This window comes from Strix aluco, chromosome 9, assembly GCF_031877795.1.
Source record: "Strix aluco isolate bStrAlu1 chromosome 9, bStrAlu1.hap1, whole genome shotgun sequence".
Taxonomy (NCBI): Eukaryota; Metazoa; Chordata; class Aves; order Strigiformes; family Strigidae; genus Strix; species Strix aluco.
The window spans coordinates 19,314,770-19,336,030 of NC_133939.1; the positions used below are offsets into that span (position 1 = coordinate 19,314,770).

The following is a 21,261-nucleotide window of genomic DNA, read 5'->3' on the forward strand; positions in this document are numbered from 1 at the left end:
CATGAGCTGGGGTTTAGTACCTCTGTTTTAGAGCACCTTCCACCCCAAATGACACAGAGAAACAGAGGGACAGATACATGCATGTCTAACCACAGCTCCCTGCTACATGGCACCGCAAGTCCCTCTCCTTGTCACAGCCCTAACTCTGGTAAGTAAAAGCTTTGGGGCCTGGGAATAAAATCCAACTCAAGCCTCCTGCACAACGCTACAGGTCATTATCAATCAGCCACTGGGTAGGCATGGCTAATTTAATTTAAATGACATTACGTAAGCAGGACAACTGAGAATATTTGATTCATAGAAATGTCTTGAAGGGGCAGAGAGCACAACTTGCATGGCATACATAACACAAGGACTGCTGCAGCGTCGCAGGAACACAGACCACGTAATGCACACAGCAAGGACCAGGGATGTTCGTACGCACACATGCACAACTACGCACACGTTACATCTCCTCCCCCAACATGCATAAAAGCAGACTTAGGGCTTGCAAGCTGAAGTCCTGTGCAGCCAGAAGTTAGCACAAATGTTTGTGACAGTTCCACTTTGCAGGCAAAGGCAAAAAACCGGGTGCAGAGGAATAAATATAGAAAGAAGTCAGGCAGGCAAAGCAGGTGCTGGCTTGTAAAACCTTGGCCAGAAAGGCTCCCCAGGAGGTTGAATCTGGTAGTTTTGCAACAGCTCCACAGAGAGAAAGAAGAGACAGAAAAAGAAAAAAAAGGAGAACATGAATGCATATGCATTCTTTTATCACCATATATAGTATATACAGACATTTGGTATATACACCCCCAAGCTCTCATATGCCACCATATAGTATATACTATATATGCATTGCACATCTTTGTTTCCATGTGCCTAGATTTGTACAGCGTGTGTGTATATATATATATGTATGTATGTGCATTTCTCATGCATGCATTTGTCATTACCCCCCACATCACCTATCCACACGTGCTGTCACACAACACACCGCTTGACAGAGCATGTCTAAAGCCTCAGTGCCATAGTCTGGGATGACTTCTGAACACTCACAGCTTCTCCCTGCTGAGCCCTTCCCCACCAAAGCCTCTGGGTGCAAGCACCACCAGGGAACCACCAGTTTGTCTTTTATTTTCCAGTGACCCCACCCTCACCTCCACACTCTGTTAGGAGAGGACTTTTTTTTTTTTTTACAGAGAACCATGAACAAGGGTGCCATTGTCATAAAAGTCACAGATCCTTCCGAGAAGTTGCCCCTCTCGCCTGTGAAGCGTGTTTACGTACCAGTTCTCACGCTGTACAGGCTTGCTGGTGGGATGAACTCAGAGAGCTTTTGGAGACACGCGGGGCTCTGCCAGAGTCACGACTTTGGGTTTCTTTCCCAGCCCTGTGAAGAGAGAGATACCCGTGTGATGCATGCTGGATGGGCCTTCTGACGGCTTGTCTCCAAAACTTGCAGTTTAACCCACACAACTTCTGGGAAACGCAGCATTTTCCTCCCCAGCTTTCTTAGGCAGAAGCCTCCATACTCCTGGACTCCTTTTGGAACCCCCCAAAACTGAGCATCACCACCTCTAACTGGGCCAATGACCAGCACCAGCTGCCGCAGCTTGGCCAACAACTTGCATCTCCCCAAGCCACAGCTCCTTTACTGCTCTTAATGCCCCTGAGAAAGTGGAGGTAAAAGGAGACACAAAATGAGGCATAAGAGAATAGGGTGAATCCATCACTCATCTCCATGACCTCAGGCACAGTGAGGGAGCTAGGAAGCATCATTTAATTTGGTTCAAAGCTCAGGGGGTTTATCACTACCACGAGCAGCTACACCACCACCCAGTTCACCAGCCCTCCACCTCAGCACAGCCTTTTCTTTGAGGAGCTCTGCCCAATTCCCATCAGGGACTGCCTCACTCTTTCCTGTAGCTGCAAAGCAGACACGACTCTTTCTTGAAGTGACCGACTCAGTATCATTTTTCTCCTCCGCAGAAGATGAAGGTAGAGCAGAGGGGACAGCCAGGCCACATGACCGCCCTCTTGCACATGGCATGCCAGGACACATGGCGGGGTGCATCCCATAGAGATAAACAGCATCTGAATCGCACACTCCTTCCTGCTGCCACCAGCCTACGGCCAGTATCCCATCCCAGCCACATCCTGGTCACTCTGACAGCCCTATCTCTGCTCATGACAAGTGCAGGCTTGCCTCGTCATCACTGTTCAGCAGAAAACGTTACTGCTATTTGCTGCTGTAATGATGGAAATGCTCAGTTCAGGCTTGTGTTTGTTGTACCTGTGCTGCTCATGTGGGTGCATGTGAGCCCACGAGTCTACAACCAACATGCAGCAAAATGCAAAAGAGTGCTGGTGGCTCACAGTCCAGGTCCCTCCTCCCTGTCACATGGTGAGATGGCTTCCTGCCCCTGCCAGCACCTCTAGTCCCTCACACCATGCCTGATGCTACAGCAGCCAGGAGAGCAACTGGGCTCTCACCTCTCCCAGTGGTCGCTGATCTCCATTGAGCCAACGCCCCAAGAGCACACCAAGGTCCACCCTGACCCAGGCAGCATCTTCCAAGCTCCATGGTCCCTGTGGTGGCACCCAGCCCTGATTCCCCACGGTGCTGGGCAGGTGTAAAAGTCCCCAGGACCCTCAACATTCCCTGCAGGGGTGATAAGGACAAATTGAACTGGAAATCGCAATGGCCTCTCCCACTCACTGCAGGCTTGGGATGAAGATGAGTAACCTCAGGTTTTTATTGCTGGTGAACTCAGCCAAAGAGCAATTTCTCTCCATCCATCAAGGAGGAGACAAGTACAAGCAAATATTATGGTTGTGCATGTTTACTTTTCATTTTAAAATGATGTAGAGTTATATACAATTTAGGTCCTTCCCACAGGCTCCTGGCAAAATGCCCTTCAGTCTTATCTGCAAAGGCAGAAGACAACAACATTCCCCTCTGGTTCCAACACCATTTCAATTCAACTCACAACAGCACCTCCGGGAGTTCCAGGTAAGACAATATTTCTTGGGACCCAACCTGTGTTTAAAAGATCTTGGCTCGGGCTTGTCTTTCACCGCGTTTAACTCGAGAAATGTTTACAAGATCAGTTATAGGATTCGGCAGACTTGACTAGTTGAACCGCATCTTCCTGTCTTTACTTTTCACACCAGCCGTCCCCATCACCTTGTGACTGAGGTTCCTGCAGCAAGGTGAGCAGGACCCTACATACCCTCCTTGAGGCACCCAGCTGAAGCCTGCTGTGGAACCACCCTCCCCAGCAGCAACTGGGGCCCAGCATGGTCCCAGAGGGGCAGCAACCCACTGATGCCCAGGCACATGTTCCCTCCTGGTTACACATGCACAGTCGGGCAGGACAGGGACAGTCTGACTGGTCACAGAAATATCTAACTGAGCCAGTCTGTCAAACTACTCCATTTGTGACTCCATTTCTTTACCAGGAAGCTGCAAAAGTCAGTCTGGGTCTTTGAGCACAGAAATACCCAGAAGACAAACGCAGAGGACAGACCCAAGGTATCAGAAGAGCTGCAAAACTGCTGCATCGCAAGCCATCAAGCCATGATGCCACCACCAAATCAGACCTCTTCAAGACATGATCTCAACGAGCATTTTCCAGTGGGGAGCATTTCTCAAGACTCGAGGCCCCCAAACCTGAAGATCAGCAGAGCTCCTCTCCCCAAAGTCCCTCTTCTCAGTTGCCTGTACACATCTCTCAGCAAGGAGCACCTCTGAGAGACTCGCACCAGAGAGGACTAAATAGAAGCTTAGCAAAGCAATGCCTTAACCATGCCAGTGCTGCTGGGGAAGCAGGCAAGAGATACAGATCTTGAGACAACAAGTCCCAAAAAAGGGTCTGCCCCTCACAATCACGCTCGTTCCTGCTTTGTCTCAGGTAAAGACAAATAAGTGCACAGTAGAGACATACCCAAATCACTGCCATCGATTCCAGCACAAGTCTTTCCCCCACTGAAGTGCCCAGAGAAACAGATGCAAAGACTGTCCCTAAGGAACTCTGGGTTTCATACATCCCCCAACAACCTTTACAGGGAATATCCAGGTGCTTTTACAACAAAAATAGTAACAACGGGCAGGCTTTTAGCACTACAAAACTGAGGTCCTCTTAGTTCAGAGCCACCACAACAGATGCTCAGTGGCCTGCACACAGCTGATTTCCATCTTGCAACAAGAAATCCCAGCTTTCTATCACAGTCCTGCAAGAGATAACAGCAGGAAAGTCTCTTTGGTAACACAGCTTTACACTGTCAAGCTCCCATCTGGCGTAACTCAAGTACGACTCTTGTGCCTCCAGATCACCAACTACAGAGGCCGAGACTTCGGAGCCTGTATACACCTACGTGTGCACATCTGCATCTTCATTTTTATGCCTAGCACAATACAAACCACTTATTTTTATGCACCATTTCAATAGGCTATTTATCATTTAAAAGGAATTTAAAGCAAATGCCCAAACAGCAGGAATCAGCTATCACAGACAAAGCACTAAGTAGAGTCTCTGAAACTACCAGAACCAGAATTTATCAAAAAAGCACGTCCTTCACAAAAGATTTTTTTTCTTCATTTGTTTCTTCCAACTAGTTAAATTTAAGGTACAGCTCCTAAAAAGCTGAGAAAGTAATTAGAAGTTTAAAAAGTCATCCCAAGCTGAAAGGAAAATAAGGTGAGAGGCCGAGATCTATGAACTCCAAAATCCTTAAAGATGTGATGATCAGAAACAGTCCATTCACCTACTGGCTGATAATACTGATGCAGTATTATCAACAGTAAGAATCAACATTTCTCAAGAAAAACAAAAGCAATACAAATTTAACACACAAGTAGAGTATGAAAAGCAAGGTTTCCTGTTTGCAGATTTAAATCTAAAAGCAGTACTTTACAATGCCCGAATTAAAACATCAATCCTTTGTCATGGTTTCAGTTTTCTTATATAGTTCAGATTTTTCAGAAATGGACAGTTTAAAACCTCTGCAAGAATTCCAAGTTTCAAAGAAGTACAATCAGCACTTTCAGAAAAACAGGCATCCCTAGCATAACTTTGCAGTGGTCACTTAGAAATTGAGGTAACCAGACTCCCCAGTCCCTTTCTTTTAGAAAATCTTACCCATGAAAATAATTTCAGCAAGCACTAATTACACTTCTCACATAACAGCCTGGCTGAATGTTGTCCCTTTTTCGGGCTACTTGGAAGTTGCGTTCACTTTCACATGTCCTTTACGCTTGAAAGTGTTACCAATATTCAGAGCTTAATTTATTATTTTTTTAAAATCAGTATGGCTATACTTCTAGAAGCCCAAGCATGAACACCAGTTAAACTGGGATAAAGCAGTCTTGTGCTGGGATCCTTCGTTCCTGTTCCTTCATGGATCAGATGGCTCAGGCTGGCTGCCACAAGGAAAACTGTCATTTTAACTGTTCCAGTCCCCAATTTTTAAGCTCAGACAAGCTCCCGGCAAGTCAGTCATCAGCACGAACTGACACGGGTCCCTCCTGTATGATTGGCAGGTGTACATACAGGTCCCCAGACGACAACCCCATTCAATCTGACCTTTTCAAACGAAAAACACTTAAAAGCCTGCCCTGTTCTGTCGTATGTATTTTTAAGTCTTTCCTGCGCTGTGCCAATATATTTGTTATTTGCTGGCCAAAGTCCCCAAACTCAGAAATCTCATGTTATCTCCTCCACTGCCAGAGCCCTGATCGTCAGCCATTCTGGCCACCACCAGCACTGAGGGAGACATCTGAGGCCTCCACGTCCTCACACATCAGAAAATCACATCCCTTGCATGCAAACCTCAATTCAGAGTCCAAACCCAACTTAAAATTCAGCTTATATGTATGGGTAGCTTTACACTTAAAGACAGCCACCCAGAGACATGGACTTATCTTGCTATCCTGGGACACTGGTGCCTGCAGGATCCATCCAGCCCTGACTAATAGCTTTCTGTGTTTGCTTCTGTGCTTCTCAGGTTTCATTTATTAAAATTAAACTGCTCAACTCAAAAGTACGCTGCTGAAGTTAGCTAATAAAAAGATCACGCAAGATAACAAAAGCTGGAGACACGTTTCCTCCGCTCTGCTGCCAGCAGTGGCACCTGCTCAGAAAGTCATCAATACAAACAGCAACAGCTAATACGCCCAACTGCTGCCTTTTGGGAGGCCAGATCCTGTGTTGGTGTAAAGCAGCAACTATGCGAATAGCGAGTTTTGATCTGCAAGGAAGCACACACCCCTCCTATATCGTACTCAGCACAGAGCTGCTTTCAAATCCGCAGCAGCCCCATGTGTCAAAATTAGCTGTAATGGGACTTATCACTTCCGAACTCCTGGTCCAGCCCTGACGCTGGAGGAAGGCTGATGCTGGCCGCAGCACGGATCATCAGCTCCGATGGGGAAAATTAGCTCCCATAAAAAAGCAAACTCACTGGCAGCCCCTGGCATTAAAGCATTTCCCTGTGGGAGCCCCGGGGTCCTGCAGCAGTGGCACACCCAGCTTCACGGCCAGGGGACTCATTTTTATCTTTGCTGTCAGATTCATCCTGGGGTTCATAAAATGAGACTAAAACAAGAGGAAAAAAAAAAAAGGAGCAGGAGAGTAGGGGGAAGAAGCAGGAGAAACCACTCCAGTGGCACGGCAGCACCAAAGTGATGGCATCCAGCTTTCCCGGATTATAACAAACAAAAAAATCACTTTGGGCAGGACAGATTTAAGCAGTGGCTAAGGAAGCTACGAAACAGCCCTACCTACAGCATCCTGGTGGCCAAGAGCCACCCCACTAGCCCTCAGCTGGAGCCACTGGGCAATGGTTGGTGACCAACCCATCAGCAGGACCAGTCATGTCGCACCCATGTTATTTTAAATGCACAAGGACAGCTAGAAAAGAAGGGTGGCTAAGGAACAAGAGGAATCAGCACATCTATGCCAGAAAGCCTGCGGGTCCCATGCTGGAGTGACCTTTCAGCAACTCCCCATCACTGCCAGCAGTGCTGCCTGTGATTTACATGTCTGTAATTGACACCAGGATTGGACCCTGCATTTTCAAGCACAGACTACTGGCCTCAAGCTGTTCACACTCCCTCAGTCTACTGGAAGTGGAAGATTTTCAAAATAGCCTCACTGATTTTCAGGTTTTTTTCTTTTTTTCCCCCCTGCCGTTTGCTGTCTGCATTTCACCAAGCCTGGTCAGAGAGACCTTGAGCAAGAGGGGGGGGCAGTTTGTCACTCAAATGCACCCCACCTTCTTGATCAAAGAAGGATAACCGATTTCCCTTTCAAGTTCCCATGCAGTATCAGAGCACCACAGAGCCTGGGTTTCAAACAAAGGATAATGTTTTACAATCCAAAACAAAAACAATGTCATTTCCCCCCCCACTCCCCAAGCAATGGCCATCCTCACCAGACAGCACAGGCAGAATGTTGCCCTAACACACCTCCCCACATCTTAAGATGCTCAGTCAAGAAAACAGACCAACAGTGAGTGACCAAAAGCACATGGAAGCAGAGGAGAAGTACTGGACCCCAAGGCACAGGGGGTCAGGAAGACACCTGGCTCTGCCCACTCCCAGCCCAGTGTCTTCTGCTGCTCACCTTTAGGTTAAAATCTCCTAGGGCAGAGATGGCATTTTTTTGTGCACATTTGTTCAAGTCAAAGGGTTTTATTATAAAGGACAATGTTCCTCTAACCATTTTGGTTTTAAATGGCCAAAATTTGAAGGCAAAGGTCACCTTATCCCAGGCTTGCTCAACTGCCACCACAATGAAACCCTTGGCACCATGGTGGGCTCTCTTATTGGTCGTCTTAAAACCATTTGGAAACAAAACTTCTAAAACTTAGAGCCTACATGACCAGACAGTCTTTATGTTCAAGACTTACTTCCCTGGAGGTATTTAAAAGACACATAGATGTGGTGCTTAGGGACATGGTTTAGTGGTGAACTTGGCAGCACTAGGTTAATGGTTGGACTGGACAATCTTAAAGGTCTTTTCCAACTTAAACAATTCTATGATTCTATGCTTTATCCAGTTTTGACCAGATCATTTGAAAACAGCAATAAATACCTGGCAGTCAACTGGATTCCCTACTCCTGTGCCCACTTGGTCAGGCTAGGTATTTTTGAAAGCATTATAATCCATCATGATGTTTTAAAAAGCACAATCGGCCAGGACCAGTAAACCTCTCTGGTTTAGAAATGTCTGACCCCTCCTTCCCCGCATCTCCAAGGATGACCAAGTATTAGCTATCTTCTTTCATTTTTACACCTTAATAGCAAACTGCCCCAGTTTCAACCTTGGCACAATACCTTCAGGTGGGATGAGCAACAAAGGGCCTCGAACACCTGTATTAAAAAAGTTTCTCAGTGTAGCTGCTCCTCTCTCCAAATAGCTGGATCAAGAGACCAAGGAAGCATATTCCTTCAAGAAAAAAAACAAAACCAAAAAAGCCCTGATGGAGCAGAGAGGCCCAGGTTAACATGGGAGCGTGGCAATCAGCCAGCAGAGAGTGAAGCGGCCTCACCACTGACTGCTTCTCATGAAAACATTTTTGTTTTCAACAAATGTTGTTACCATCACAAATAGAAAAATAAAAAAAACAACCTAAACTTTTTTCCTTTACAAAGCAAGAACTGAGTTGCAAACTGATGCTTCCCGCAGAAAACTCCATTTTGAGAAAGGAGCCATTTATACCAAATATAGATAAAAAATTCTGGAGCAATTCTGACAAGCCCTAATAACTGCTTTTATTACATTTCAAAACAAGGAGGACCACAGATGCCTGTGGATGCATCCGCCTTCTGAACAAGAAAGTACCATTACTTCCATCATAGATGGGGATGGAGACATACAGAAAATACATTAAAAAGCTGTTTTAGTTCCTAAATTACCCCCACTTCAGCTGGAAGCCAGGCTCCTCATTGAATTCAACCCTTATTGCCAAGGAAATTTAAAAAAAAAAAATAGCACGGGGAGTTTTTCAGGCCATACTTTACACTGATAAACTTTCCTGCGCTGTGAGAGAGAAAGTGGCCTGCCAGGCTGGGATGGAGAAGAAGGATGGCGAGGGTGCTCTGTGCCACCCCTTGCTCCACTGTGGGATGACACACATGGCTGATGTCACACAGAGCCACCAGACCTTCACCGCAGACAAAGCCACTGCCCCTCTTCTCCCCACATGTCATCACCACCCCCAGGGTGTGCAAGCCTCAGCCCAGCACTGATAACTAAAATAAGGGGACAGAGAGGGTCTCCAACATACACAGCAGCACCACGATGGGAAGTAAAGGTGATCCTAATCCATTCTGGGCTTAGCTGTCAAACACCCATCCACCTCAGCCCAACAACCTGGTAATCTGTCTGCAGGACAACACACAGCTCCACACCCTTCCCCTGCACGTCAGGGAGGGACTTTCTCCCCCAAAGGTGACAGTGGTGGGGATAGCGAGAACACAAGGATGCAGCTGTCATGCCGCTTGCTCGGTACCCAGCCCTATACACGCTGCCATCCTCCCAGCTGGGGCTTGGGCTCAAGCAAAAGGAAGGCAGCAGAGCTTGGACATCCCTCTGTCACCTTGTGCAGGAGAACCAGCACACAGACTTCCATGGGAACTCTGTGGATTATCCTCCTCCCAAAGGGGCTTAATTAATTGCCTGTAAAAAGGGACTATGATTTATCACATAACTTCTTTCAACACAGTAAGTGCAAGTATTGTCATATCTTTCCTCTCCTTAAAAATTAAAAATAAAAAGGGTTTAGCCCCTCCATGCCATTTTATCTTGTCCTGGAGTAATATATACGCTGGACTTGCAATGTATTTCCTTTATTATTTGCCTGTAGCACCAATAATGACTATAAAATTGCACTCCTGAACCTGTATGATTTGGTTCACTCTGACTGCATTCCTGTTTCTCGGTGGAAAGAAAGAGGCTTTTGGTTTGCAGAACAAAGTTAACAATTACACATCTCTCAGCACCCTTACCGGATCTCATCAGTACTCACAGGGAGAGATCATGCTTCTTCCCATACACCTGACTGTTTCTCAGCACAAAGTTTTCTTGGCTATTAATTCTCTGTGTTCTTCCAAGAGTTTGCCACTGATATCTTCCAACCTGCTGCACCTGAGTGCTGTATTTTGGAAGAGTACGTGCCTATTTTTTTGAAATGTTAGCTACAGTGTCTGGGTGCAACATCACACACTTGAGACCAAGAAAGGTTTCTTCAACCTTCTTCCATCTCTCTGGTGTGATTCCCAGGAGCACCTAACAGCATAACACCACTATCATACCTATCCTCGCCTACTCCTACCATACCATACTAAGCTTGTCAGCGGGAATTTTGTCACCAGCCCTGAAGCCAGCATTTATGTTATCAAGTCAAGTGTTTTTATTTTTTCATTTGGTGATGGGGAAAAACAGAAAGGAACCACAGAAGCTTTTTGAGACAAAGATCTCTCCAGGATGTGCTAGCTGATATTTTCAAAGACTGACTTGGCACAGCATTGAGGAAGACAGGATCCAACAGGCAAGCAAGACCAGCTCCATATCAGCCATAAGCCAGGCTCAAGGAGTATTAGTGACTGCAGTCAGGAAGAAGGAAGGAATGGAGAAAAGAGTAAGACAGACTAATACTGTACCTGTCACGAGAGGCACAGCCACATGCCTGGTCACTACCCAAGAAGGAAACACAGGGAATAAAATGAGGTGGGGACCTCTGTGAGCAACCACATCATCTCAGACAGCAGTGGCCATGCACAAGTCAGCACTCACCAAGACTGACCACACCATAGTGTGTGAGATACCACACTTGGCCTACAGCCTAGAAACAGGAGACACGCGTGGGAGGCTGAGTGGGCAGACCTGGCAAGTGAAGACTACGTCCTATCAAGCCTGCAAATCTGCATGCTGCACAGAGAGGCTCACAGCAGCCTCCCATAAGCCATTCACCCATAGCCACCAGGTATCTAGTTACAACCCCCAGAAACACATCTGACTTGATCACCAGGCCTTTATTAGTATTCACAGAGACCAGAGAAGGTCAAGAGAGCCATCATCCAGGAACAGAGTACAAGCACAGCAAGCTCAATGGGAACTTGACAGGCCAAGAATGACTGCACTCATGGAGGACTGAGAAGAGCTTGCTCGCATTGCCCTCCTTTTCTGAGACTCTCAAAGACAACAAAACCTCTGACCTTTGATTAAACCACACTACTCCCAGAAGAGGGGGCAGCTTAGGGGCTTGGGGACTCAATAAGAAACTATTTATCTCAAGGTCATGGGTTCATACCCTCTTCAAGTTCCTTCTTCTTAGTCAATTAAAACAAGGGACTTGATCTGCATTAAAAAAACCCCTGTTACTAAGGGCACAGCCAGATACTGCCTTATGAAACAGGCAGATAAAGAAAATACAGCCCATTTGCTGCTCCTTGTGAGCCCCACAGGCAGGCACAGCAACTTTGGGAATGCTCCCTGTGCAAAGTGAACACGACCTGCTTTCGCACCCCGGGTAGCAAAGCAGAAGAGGCAATTGCAGGAGAGCAGGCATGGCTTCCATCACCAACCTCCAACAGCAGGTTGGGTACATCCCCGTAAGGAGCATTATGGATGGAGCTGGTCCTGCCCCAGCCTCTGAACCTGGTCCTAGGAGACTTCTGCTCATCCCTGTACCACTGCTTTGAGAGGATGTACATTCAGCCAATGACCGCTGCCCAGACAGCTGGTCACTCCTACACCAGCTGGTGCTGAGAGGCCAAAACCCAACCAAGAGGTCATGGTGGGGGTAAGTAGAAAGACTGCAGATGTGCTTCTGCCTTTGCATGCACAGAGCAAACAGCATCCCCGGGGCTCCAACCCTTGCTGTCTGGGAACCTGACCACTTTGGACTGGACATCTTCCAGCCCTCAAGCCAATGCTGACATCAGACAGCCCCCTCTGCTTTGCACTGAAGGAGCACAAACACTTGCATGGACACTTAGGACCAGCTGAAGGGAGGAGACCCTCCATCCTCCTCCTGCTGCAGGTCCGGCCCCAATGGTGACAGAAACGTGACAAACACAGAGGTTGAGCAAACGGGGAGGAGAGAGTACACCTTCCACTACGTCACCAGGCCCAGAACAACGCATGAATCAAAGTTAATGTGTATCTGAAACCAATTACTGATAGAAACCAAACTATCTAGGAACTCCAGCTGCCACATTCAGGGTTCCTGGTAGTGAGCACAGACACAATCAAAACTTTTTTTTGTCATTTTCCAGCCCATAAAAAGTCAAGATAAAAAGTGTTCCTGCACACGGGGTGCACACACTTGCCTGTCGCCTTTAGTGGCTTCCCATGGAGAAAAAACACACACCACCAAATTCAATTATTAGGTTTCATAAAATTTTTGATAACTCCATGCTTTTCCTATATGTACCCTTTGGTCCAGAAGCAGAGAAATGCTTCAAGCACAAACTCCCTGTGCACCAGAATGGAACTGCTGGCCCTGCTAGGGCCCTCCCATGCATCGTGGCCAGTGCAAGGGTAACGCCACAAAATGGAGGGATTTGGAAACAAACAGGAAGCAAGCAGAGTTTTCTTCCATTCACCGAAGATGGTAATTATTTTGGAGAGGACTGTATATCCTTTTGGCTTTTAATTAGTGGCAGACCAAGTCAACCTTGGTTCATATGAGTGAGAAACTATTAGGGGCTACAAATCTGCAGCCAAGGAAAACAAATCTGTACCGCTCCTTCACCCCCAGAATAACTTCTGATTGTCAAGCATAGTTACCAGGGGAATGAATAGCCTCTCCTGCAAGCTCCTCACTCAATTAAACTAATGCAGACAAAAAGGCCAGGCAGCAGTAACCAGCAGCATGGGGCAAGTCAGATGCACACACTTGGCGCACACACAGAGCAACCACAGCTGGTTCAGAGTGATGAGGGAGAGGAAGAGCAGTCCATAGCCTCCATCATTGCAGAAGACACCCAAGGCTGCTTCTTGAGATGCTGAAAGGCAAAAACTGGCAGGGTATGCACCCTGAGGAGACTTCAGGAAGCTTTGGCTGAGAAGATAGAAGCAGAAGGATACCCTGGTATCCGGAACTGTCATCCCTATTTAATAGGGACTGATAAAGATCTGAGTGAGGAAACATCTAAGAAAAGTCCTTGATTTATTAGTATTCCAGAACTATCCTCTCGCTGCCTCCCCCTCTACTCAGCAGCCTTATAACTCTGCCTGAAAAATCAGGACAGCCATCAAGCCAGAGCACAAAATAGAACCAGGAGAAACGAGTACAATCCTCAGCCCTTCTTGAGCAAGCAAACCAAGTATCTAAAGCATCCCAATCATCTTTCAAAGCACCCAAGTGAAAAAAAAAATTAGATGGAGCAGGGGCTCATTTTATTCCCAGTTGCTCTTTGCAGAGCTGCTGTTGGGGCACTAATGATCCATATGAAGAGGATCAATTCCTGTTCTTTTCCCCTTCTGCTGCTGAATTTCATTAAGAGGATGAATATGGACCTTGGAGGCTGCTATGACATATAGAGGCCTTCCTTACACTTCACTCCTCTGTGATGAAACTACAGCTTCATTTTCTCTTTGGAAAGTTAGCCAAATAGCCTTTTTTTTAGGGGAAAGCAAAGCATCAGGCAGCTTCGGGCCCACACAACACTGAGCAAACTTCTCCTGATAAAAAAGGCTGCAAGACATTCATTATCCAGGACCTCTGAATACTCCATACAGGCAAAGTTACTGAGACCCTGGTTCTCAGTGTTTTATCTCTGGCAGCTGGCTGGGGCTGCACTTCTTGGTGGGAAGGAAGAAGAACAGCCAGGACATGAATTGCAAACTGAAGAGTCCAGATACAACTGCAGAATAAACTGCTGCTTCAGCAATACACATCCATATAACTTGCTTGACCTCCGAGGCATCATGGAGTTTGCAACTAAATGTTCTCATTTGGGGAAAGAGAGGGAGGCAAGCAAAGGATTCAGGTCAGCCAGGAGCATTGTGCCTTCACACACCACTGACAAGGAGGTGGGTACATCAGCAGGCAGACAAAGGCAGGCAGCAAGCAAAACCCACAGCCTTTCAATTGGATTTTAATAAAGTATGAGTATGCAAACATCAAGCTAAATCCCATTCCCCCTCAAAAACTAAGGAAAGTTGTGTCACTGATTTCAATGGAAACACAACCTGGCCCTTGCATAGCTGAAGGCAGCACAAACCACTGTGGTCAGACCAGCCCAACATAGCAGTGGCAGGTGCTCTGCAAAGCTGCACCCACACAGCCATGAACACACCCTAGCTTAGATGGGCTCTTCCAGCAGGTGTTATTTGAATCCTGGGCATCTCTCTAGCAAAGTGCAATGATATTTAACTTCCTTGTGGGCTCAGGAGGCTGCCAAACATCTGTTGGGATTAGTTGGTTCATGTTTGTAAAGTGCACACAGATTCTATCGTAAGGAAGGGGCTGACCTATTTATGGATGTGAATGCTGGACAGAGACCCAAACCCACATACTATATTTGCACATATGGCTGTATCTCCTCTGCCAGATCTTACTGTGTGAAGCTAGGACGGAGGCATGAGGTGTCACCTATAGCTTACAGCCCACTTTTGGTCACTGCTAATTTAGGTGAGTCATACTGCTCCCCTCCTCCACTTTACCCCATCCAATCGCACAAGCGAATTTATTAACAAGCTGGGCTAGTGCGGCTCTACCAGGAGCCCCCAAACGCCATACAGCTTGCCCTTTGCAGGAGAAACCCACCCTCCTTCAAGCCTCCATCCCACTCCCTGGAGCCCCACCAGGGCTGCAGATCACAGACTCTCAGCCCACAGATCTCCGGCAGGCTCCCAGAGGCCAAGCTGCAGCAGATCAGCCACCCAAATTCCTCGTGGCAAGCGACTTTGCATCAAGTTTCACATTTCTCTTGGGTGTCCCTCCCTCCCACACAGGCCTCCTGTGAGTAAGGGCTGAGGAATGAGACAGCAAGCATGCCCAGCTCACAAAGCACGGAGATAAACAGCCATGAGGGAGATGAACTCCCCAGGAAGGATGGGGAAGAGCCCAAGTAGGTTTCAGATGGAACTGAGCATGTCTGTTAAAGGGATTATAGGTGGCAATGGCTTGCAATGGCAGGGCCACAGGAGCCACACATTCCCGTGACTCAGAATTGCTTTGCACCAAGTTGCAAGTCCTAGACATACAGCTTTGCTCTGCCAGAAGCTACTGCTCCCCTTTCCTCTGCAGACACATTTCAATACTTATCAGGTCTCCATCTTAGTCACATTCTGCTAACACACACTTTTTACATCCTTTTCATCTTCCCTTATAACCAGTCTCTATGTCCCCAAGTCAATCGCTCTGCTCTTCTCTCACCATCCTCTGCTTTATCTTCATCTCCCAGGGCAGGAACTCCTCGGACCCAGGCGCTGCTCCACAGGTGCAGCCTGTACTCTCTGCTCGGGTTCACAGGACTTCAATACACAGTTTGGCAAACTCACTACTCTCCTTTGGGCAATGTAACAAGTGGCAGGCTCAGCCCCAGATGCTACAGGTCAAATTTAGAGATATAGACAACACAAAAAAATGTTGTCCATGGGATATGGAAGCAAAAACAAAGAGAAGGATGAACGGGAGCCCAGAAACATACCAATACCATACCCAGAATTACTCATGTCTTTCATTAGATAGATAGGCCTTGTCTTGTTCTGGAGATCAAGAGCACCTGAAGTCACTTCCATTACACATCAAGTAGAATGTGCACAGCTAAGATACACAGAAAATACTCCCACCCTAGCAGGCACATCTACCAAGAAAGCTGGAACTAAACCAGATGATCCAATGGGGTACTTTCTGATAATACACAGCTACCTTCGTACATCCAGTTCCACCCATGAAATTAGGCACACCCTTAATCAGGTATGAATCAAATCATCTCAGATACAAGAAGTTTACCAAGTGCTGTTGCAAAAACCCATAAGGTTGCTTGTGCCTCACTGCACTTCACCTTCAAGGGATGGGGAGCAGCTGATGCAGGCAGAGAGCTGCCCTGAACACAACAAAGCTGGAGCAGATCATTTTCGCTAGGACTTCTTGCATGTGACAGCACGACCCAAGAACTAAACTGTATTGAATTTTAATAAGTTGCATTAAATTGTAATAAGTTGTATTAACTTGTAGCGGCCAAAATAATTCACACATCACAATGTTCTTCTTTCTTTCTGCAGGGCAGGGGCTGTTTATTTTCCTTAATATCTTTTTTTCTCTTCTTACATTAATACATACTCATACAATAATACATACTTTTGCTCTCATCCAAGCTCTTACTTCATAATAAGCAAATCAGCAACTAGACAGTCATCAACCCTCTCTCCCAGAAACAGTTCCATACCTTACAGGCAGTCTTGGTGCTGCCATTTTCTTCACCACACTAGCACAGCTTGGTATCTCTCTTCAAAGGCCTGCTTCTCCTCCAAGCCTTGCTGCTTCTCCGGGCCTCTGCAGAGCTTCCAAGGCCTGCTTGTCCTCCAAGCCTTGCTGCTTCTCCAGGCCTACACAGAGCTTCCCAGAGCAGAGCTCTCCACCTTCACCGAGCTCCCCAAAGCTGACCAGCTGATGTCAATTTGACTCTTAAGTATTGAATCTCCCACAGCTGTGCAGGGCTAACAGGCCAATGCCTACTTGCCTCTTAATCATTTACCAGTAACACATGATTTGACTCTTTAACATATTGAATCTCCCACAGCTGCACAGAGCTGACACTCCCACACTAAACCACCACCTCAGGTGTACAAATGCATACAGACTGGAGGCTTGGCCTGTGGCATCCAGGGAACCAGGGTGGTGCAGGTATAGGTATGACAAACCAGTGAGTGGCCTGACCCCAGACAAGGTGTGCCACTACCAGCACAGATGATCGTTGTAACACACCAGAACATGAACCCTTTCTTTCACCCCAGGGTACATCACAGCAAGGCAAGACACCAGGCAGTGCAAAGGTGAGGTTATGGCAACCCATCTGTCCTGCATTCTCAGAGAGATCTGATACACTGTAAAAACAGTGACCACAAAACACTGCTCATAGGTCATGTGTGCAGCGAGGGGATGAGAGCTAACTTCACACAGAATAACTTACCAATGAACCCACCCTACAGGGATCCGCGTGTGTAGTAAGGCAACAAGCTCTGCTCTTGTAGCTTCTTCTCCTCCCACTCTACAATGCAGCCCTTAAAAACTTCGCCACCGACTTCCCCAACCCCGAGTTCACAGCTCTCCCACACAGCAGAGCAAAGCGTGCCATGCCAAGCCATGGAAGGAGACACACAGGCACTCCATAAGCTGCCATCCTTTCACCCAGACACTTGAGTACCTGGGTGGGCGGAGTGCCTTGGAAAGACACACTCATTTATATTGTTTTAAGTTCACCTGCTGCTCTGGCCTTATTCCCAACTCTCATATGCAGAGGGAGACACAAAAAGAGGTATTACACGCCAAGAACACCACACTCACCCCCGCAGCAACGTGGAGATCCAAGGCGTTATTCCTTACTTCCAAAATATGCTTCTGCCCCACAGTTTGTCACTTAATGACACTGTTAGAGGCTTGAAACTTGACTGCTTCACTCACAGTGTGATCTCCTACACTGTACGAGGCTGACTCTTCATTGCAGATAGGCTACCGCCATTCTGCATGCTACAGCACAGTTTCAGAAGAAAAGCTGCCAGACATCTCCCCAGATAACTTTAACCCTTTTGCTCATCGTTTCTTCCCTATCTGTCTGCCTTGGGAGCAAATTAGGGTTTGGGTACAGGACAGTGCTTAAACACTTGCTTATCTTTAGGGACACAAGTAGCTGCAGAGAGTTCAGTTGGATTACTCATACACTTGAATTTCAGACTTACTACGCAGAAGGTTCACCAAGCCCTCCATAAATGGCAAAGATGCAATGCTGTGCTTTCCAAGCTCGGCTCTGCACATCCCAAGGAACCCAGGAAAGAAATTGATTCTCTGAAAAAGCACCAAAGTGGAACTGTGCTAGGGAAGGTATAATTCTCATTCTCCCAAAAAACTGCCTGCAGGATCAGAAGTGACAGAGAACAACCACAGCTTTAAAGGAAGCTTAAACTACCCTAAAATATGGCAGTCTTATGTACATGGGAAAACAAGCCACTGAGGAAGTGTCCGGTGGATGTTGTGAAGTCCCCATTACCCTTATTCTACTCCCTGAAATATGTTTTGATACATAAATACCACCTGGACCTTAACCATTTTGTGTCTCATTTCTGGACCTCTCCACCACCATGTTTCAGATTAAATAGCATTAAGCTGTCCTGGTTTCTAAATGTCAGAGGCAAAGACCAGCTTCCATACTAAGCTAGGCATTTCAATACCTACGTATGATAAGTACAGGCCTTGCTCCCCAGTCAAGGATGATGATAATGCATAAGAGGCAGGTAAAAGCGGAAAAGATGGGGGAGATAGACTGTAAAGATAGGCATAACTGCAATAAGCAGTTCAGAGTAATCTCCAGACTTGGGTAGAAAGGATCTTAACTTCAGTCTGCAATTACAAACAATTCTTTTCAACCATTTCTCTGTTTGATTATTAGTTATGACTGCAAACTAAAGAGAATAACCCTGGTCTAACTGGCTTTTTTTCTTCTGGATTTCAGTGTCAGGAATGACGTGAGACTCCCAACATCACTCCTCTCTGAGTCTCAGTGTTGCATTAGTAAAACGGCAAGAATATTTTTCCTTCACCTTGGGAAGGCACTGCAAAAATCGTCCCCCCAACTTGCAAAGCACTCCAATGAAAGAGCAAAGAGCACTCCAGAAAAGCACAAAAGGAAATTAATAATTCTGCCTTCAGTCCCGAGTTTGAATAGTATATAGTAAATAAGGCTTGAGGCCACACACTGCACAAAAAGAAAAGAAACTGAATAGATGCTCATTAAGTATCACCTTCCACTCTGGGCACAAAGAGTAGGTGTTCTGGCAATTAAGTGGCTATACCGTAACGCGGGCTTGCAGGAGAGGCCAAATTAAGGTTTCATCAATGACCTTCATTCTGGCATCTCGTAGCTTTGGAGCACTTGGACTTTGCAACTTTAACACCATTCTTTTAATCAAGTTCACTGCTTGTAATTAACTACAGGACTGTTGCGTGGCCGCCACAGTCACTATCTGTTACTCTTGGGAAATCCAGATTAAAGGCTTGTCTTGGCCACAGTAACAGCTTGAGGTATCTCTCAAGATTTGCCCAAACCCACGAAAAGCAACCCAAATCTCTACCTCAGGCCATGAGATGTGTTAAATTCAAGACAGCTGATCTCCTGCAGGGCTGAACTGAAACAGGAACACTACTGACATCCAGGCAAGTGAGGCAGGGGAGATGCGGCAGCTGGAGTTACAACCACTTATCAACTGCTAATCCAATCACTCTCCCAACCCAGTCACTGCATGCCAGGCACTGTCTGGGAGATTCCTTGCTTTCATTCAAGCTCGCCTCATTAAGTGGAGTAATTCAAGTCTGTTAAGGTGAGGTAATAAACTGCTGAAACAGAGAGAGCTCCTTAGGGTACGTGCACACAGAACACTGAAGATACACGTGCACGTTACTGAGATATAAACCACCGCAGTTGAGGTACAATGAACACAGGAACTGTAGCAGGAGCGCCTGCAACTCACCTGTAAATCACCTCAAGTTTCTCTTCCAAAAAACACACCTCACCAACCTGAGTTTCATGCAGCCAGCCATGTGGCTGAAAAAGCCCTAGAGGAGATATTTTAAATTTCCTCTGATGTGCTTAACTAAAGTTTGGAGCTGGATGGCTTACATCCCATTGTGCAGTGCATCCCTACCCACCCCACTGGGCTCCACAGCCCTTTCTTCAAGGTCTGCAGCAAGGTCTGTCAGCCTCCTCCATCCACAACAAAGCAGCTGGATCCTGGTTCCTCAGCAGCATTAGGACCCGCACAGCCCTGGCAGAGGGTCTCCCAGCTGGAGGAGAGATCAGGAGCACGAGCAGAGGGAGAAGAGGAGAGAACTGCAACTCCCCACAATGAGATCCACTGGCCTAAAAAAGGGGGGGGGGGGGGGGGGGGGGGAGCACGCAGAGAAGGGTAGGTTGGGTAGGTTACAAGTTGATGCATAGACCTCATTGTGTAATTTGGAGCTAACAGGGTAGTTTACTGAATGTTAATTAAATCCTCAGTGCCTGTTACCAACTGTGGAGATCAACTTATTTTTAAATTAAATACGCAATAAATGCTTAGATGAACTTCTATTAAATTTCACCCAGTGAATGAAGTATGTGGGGCTTTTAATAGACATTAAACAAGATAGTTATGGCAAGTTAGTTGATATTTTATTACCTAAAGATAATGGCCATATTAAATCTCAACTAACTATTCCACCGACGGCACAATCATGCAAGACTTGGTGAAAGTTTGCCTGCCTTGAAGCATCACTGGGCAGCAGTAGCAGGGGGAGGAAGACAGCCAAATGCTCAAGTGGGAACCCACTTAGGCACAAAACAGGATCCCTCCCAGACAGATCTGGAAACCCCAAAGAGGGCTGACAGGAGTTCTCACACAGAAACAAAGTTGGCATAAATCAAAGACCCTCAAGCATCCCAACCCCCCCAAAACAAAGCAATTTATGGGGTTACCGAGGAATCACTGTATTACGAGGCTCCCTTATGGTATCAAGGGCTACAGAAAACATCCTCCCTAACAGCCTGCAATGCTCAAAAGCTTGTATGTTTTTCTAAGAAAAGGTTATCAGCAGCCCACAACTCCACCGATGTTTGTTTTCTTTCCTGAGCATATTGCGATAGTTTGGGAGTGCTTCTGAGTGACTCACACGTGTGTCACTGTCACCCACAGATCCCAACAACAGATACTGACAGTCTAAAATGACAGAGACTTGCTGACAACAACTTAAAAATTATCATTTTCATGCCAGCTCTCGCGCTTGCTCAGAACGTGATCGAAACCAGGTCTTTGAGATGAAAGCATAATCTCCACTGAGGTGTCTCTACTGGTAACCTTAATCACAATGATTAAGTGTGGGTAACGGGGGTTTTTTTAAGGTCTGGATTGGAAACATCACAAGCCCTACCTGCCCTGCTGTGCCCAGAAGCAGGAGGAATGGAAAGAGCCAAGCTGTGCACCCCGCTAACCCCCACTTCTTGGGCAGGCACAAGCTCTCAAAAAGCTTTTAAACTTTGTGGGGTTTTTCTGGTCTGTGGTTTTCAGTTTGATT

General features: G+C 46.6%; 1 protein-coding gene across 18 annotated transcripts in view; it reads right to left on the reverse strand.

Annotated features, from left to right (window-relative positions):
• The window catches only part of LPP (LIM domain containing preferred translocation partner in lipoma), a 348,295-nt gene that overhangs the window by 321,614 nt on the left and 5,420 nt on the right, over positions 1 to 21,261 (reverse strand). For 11 of the 18 annotated variants that reach the window (XM_074833994.1, XM_074833988.1, XM_074833995.1 and 8 more), the window contains exon 2: positions 1,267 to 1,369. The exons of 1 other annotated variant lie outside the window; for it this stretch is intronic. The gene's annotated coding sequence lies outside the window, so the exon portion shown is untranslated. Of the gene's footprint in view, positions 1 to 631; positions 682 to 1,266; positions 1,370 to 1,835; positions 1,855 to 1,893; positions 1,980 to 2,472; positions 2,492 to 21,261 lie in introns of those variants that run through there. 6 more of the 18 variants (XM_074833991.1, XM_074833982.1, XM_074833990.1 and 3 more) reach the window with 5 other exon arrangements.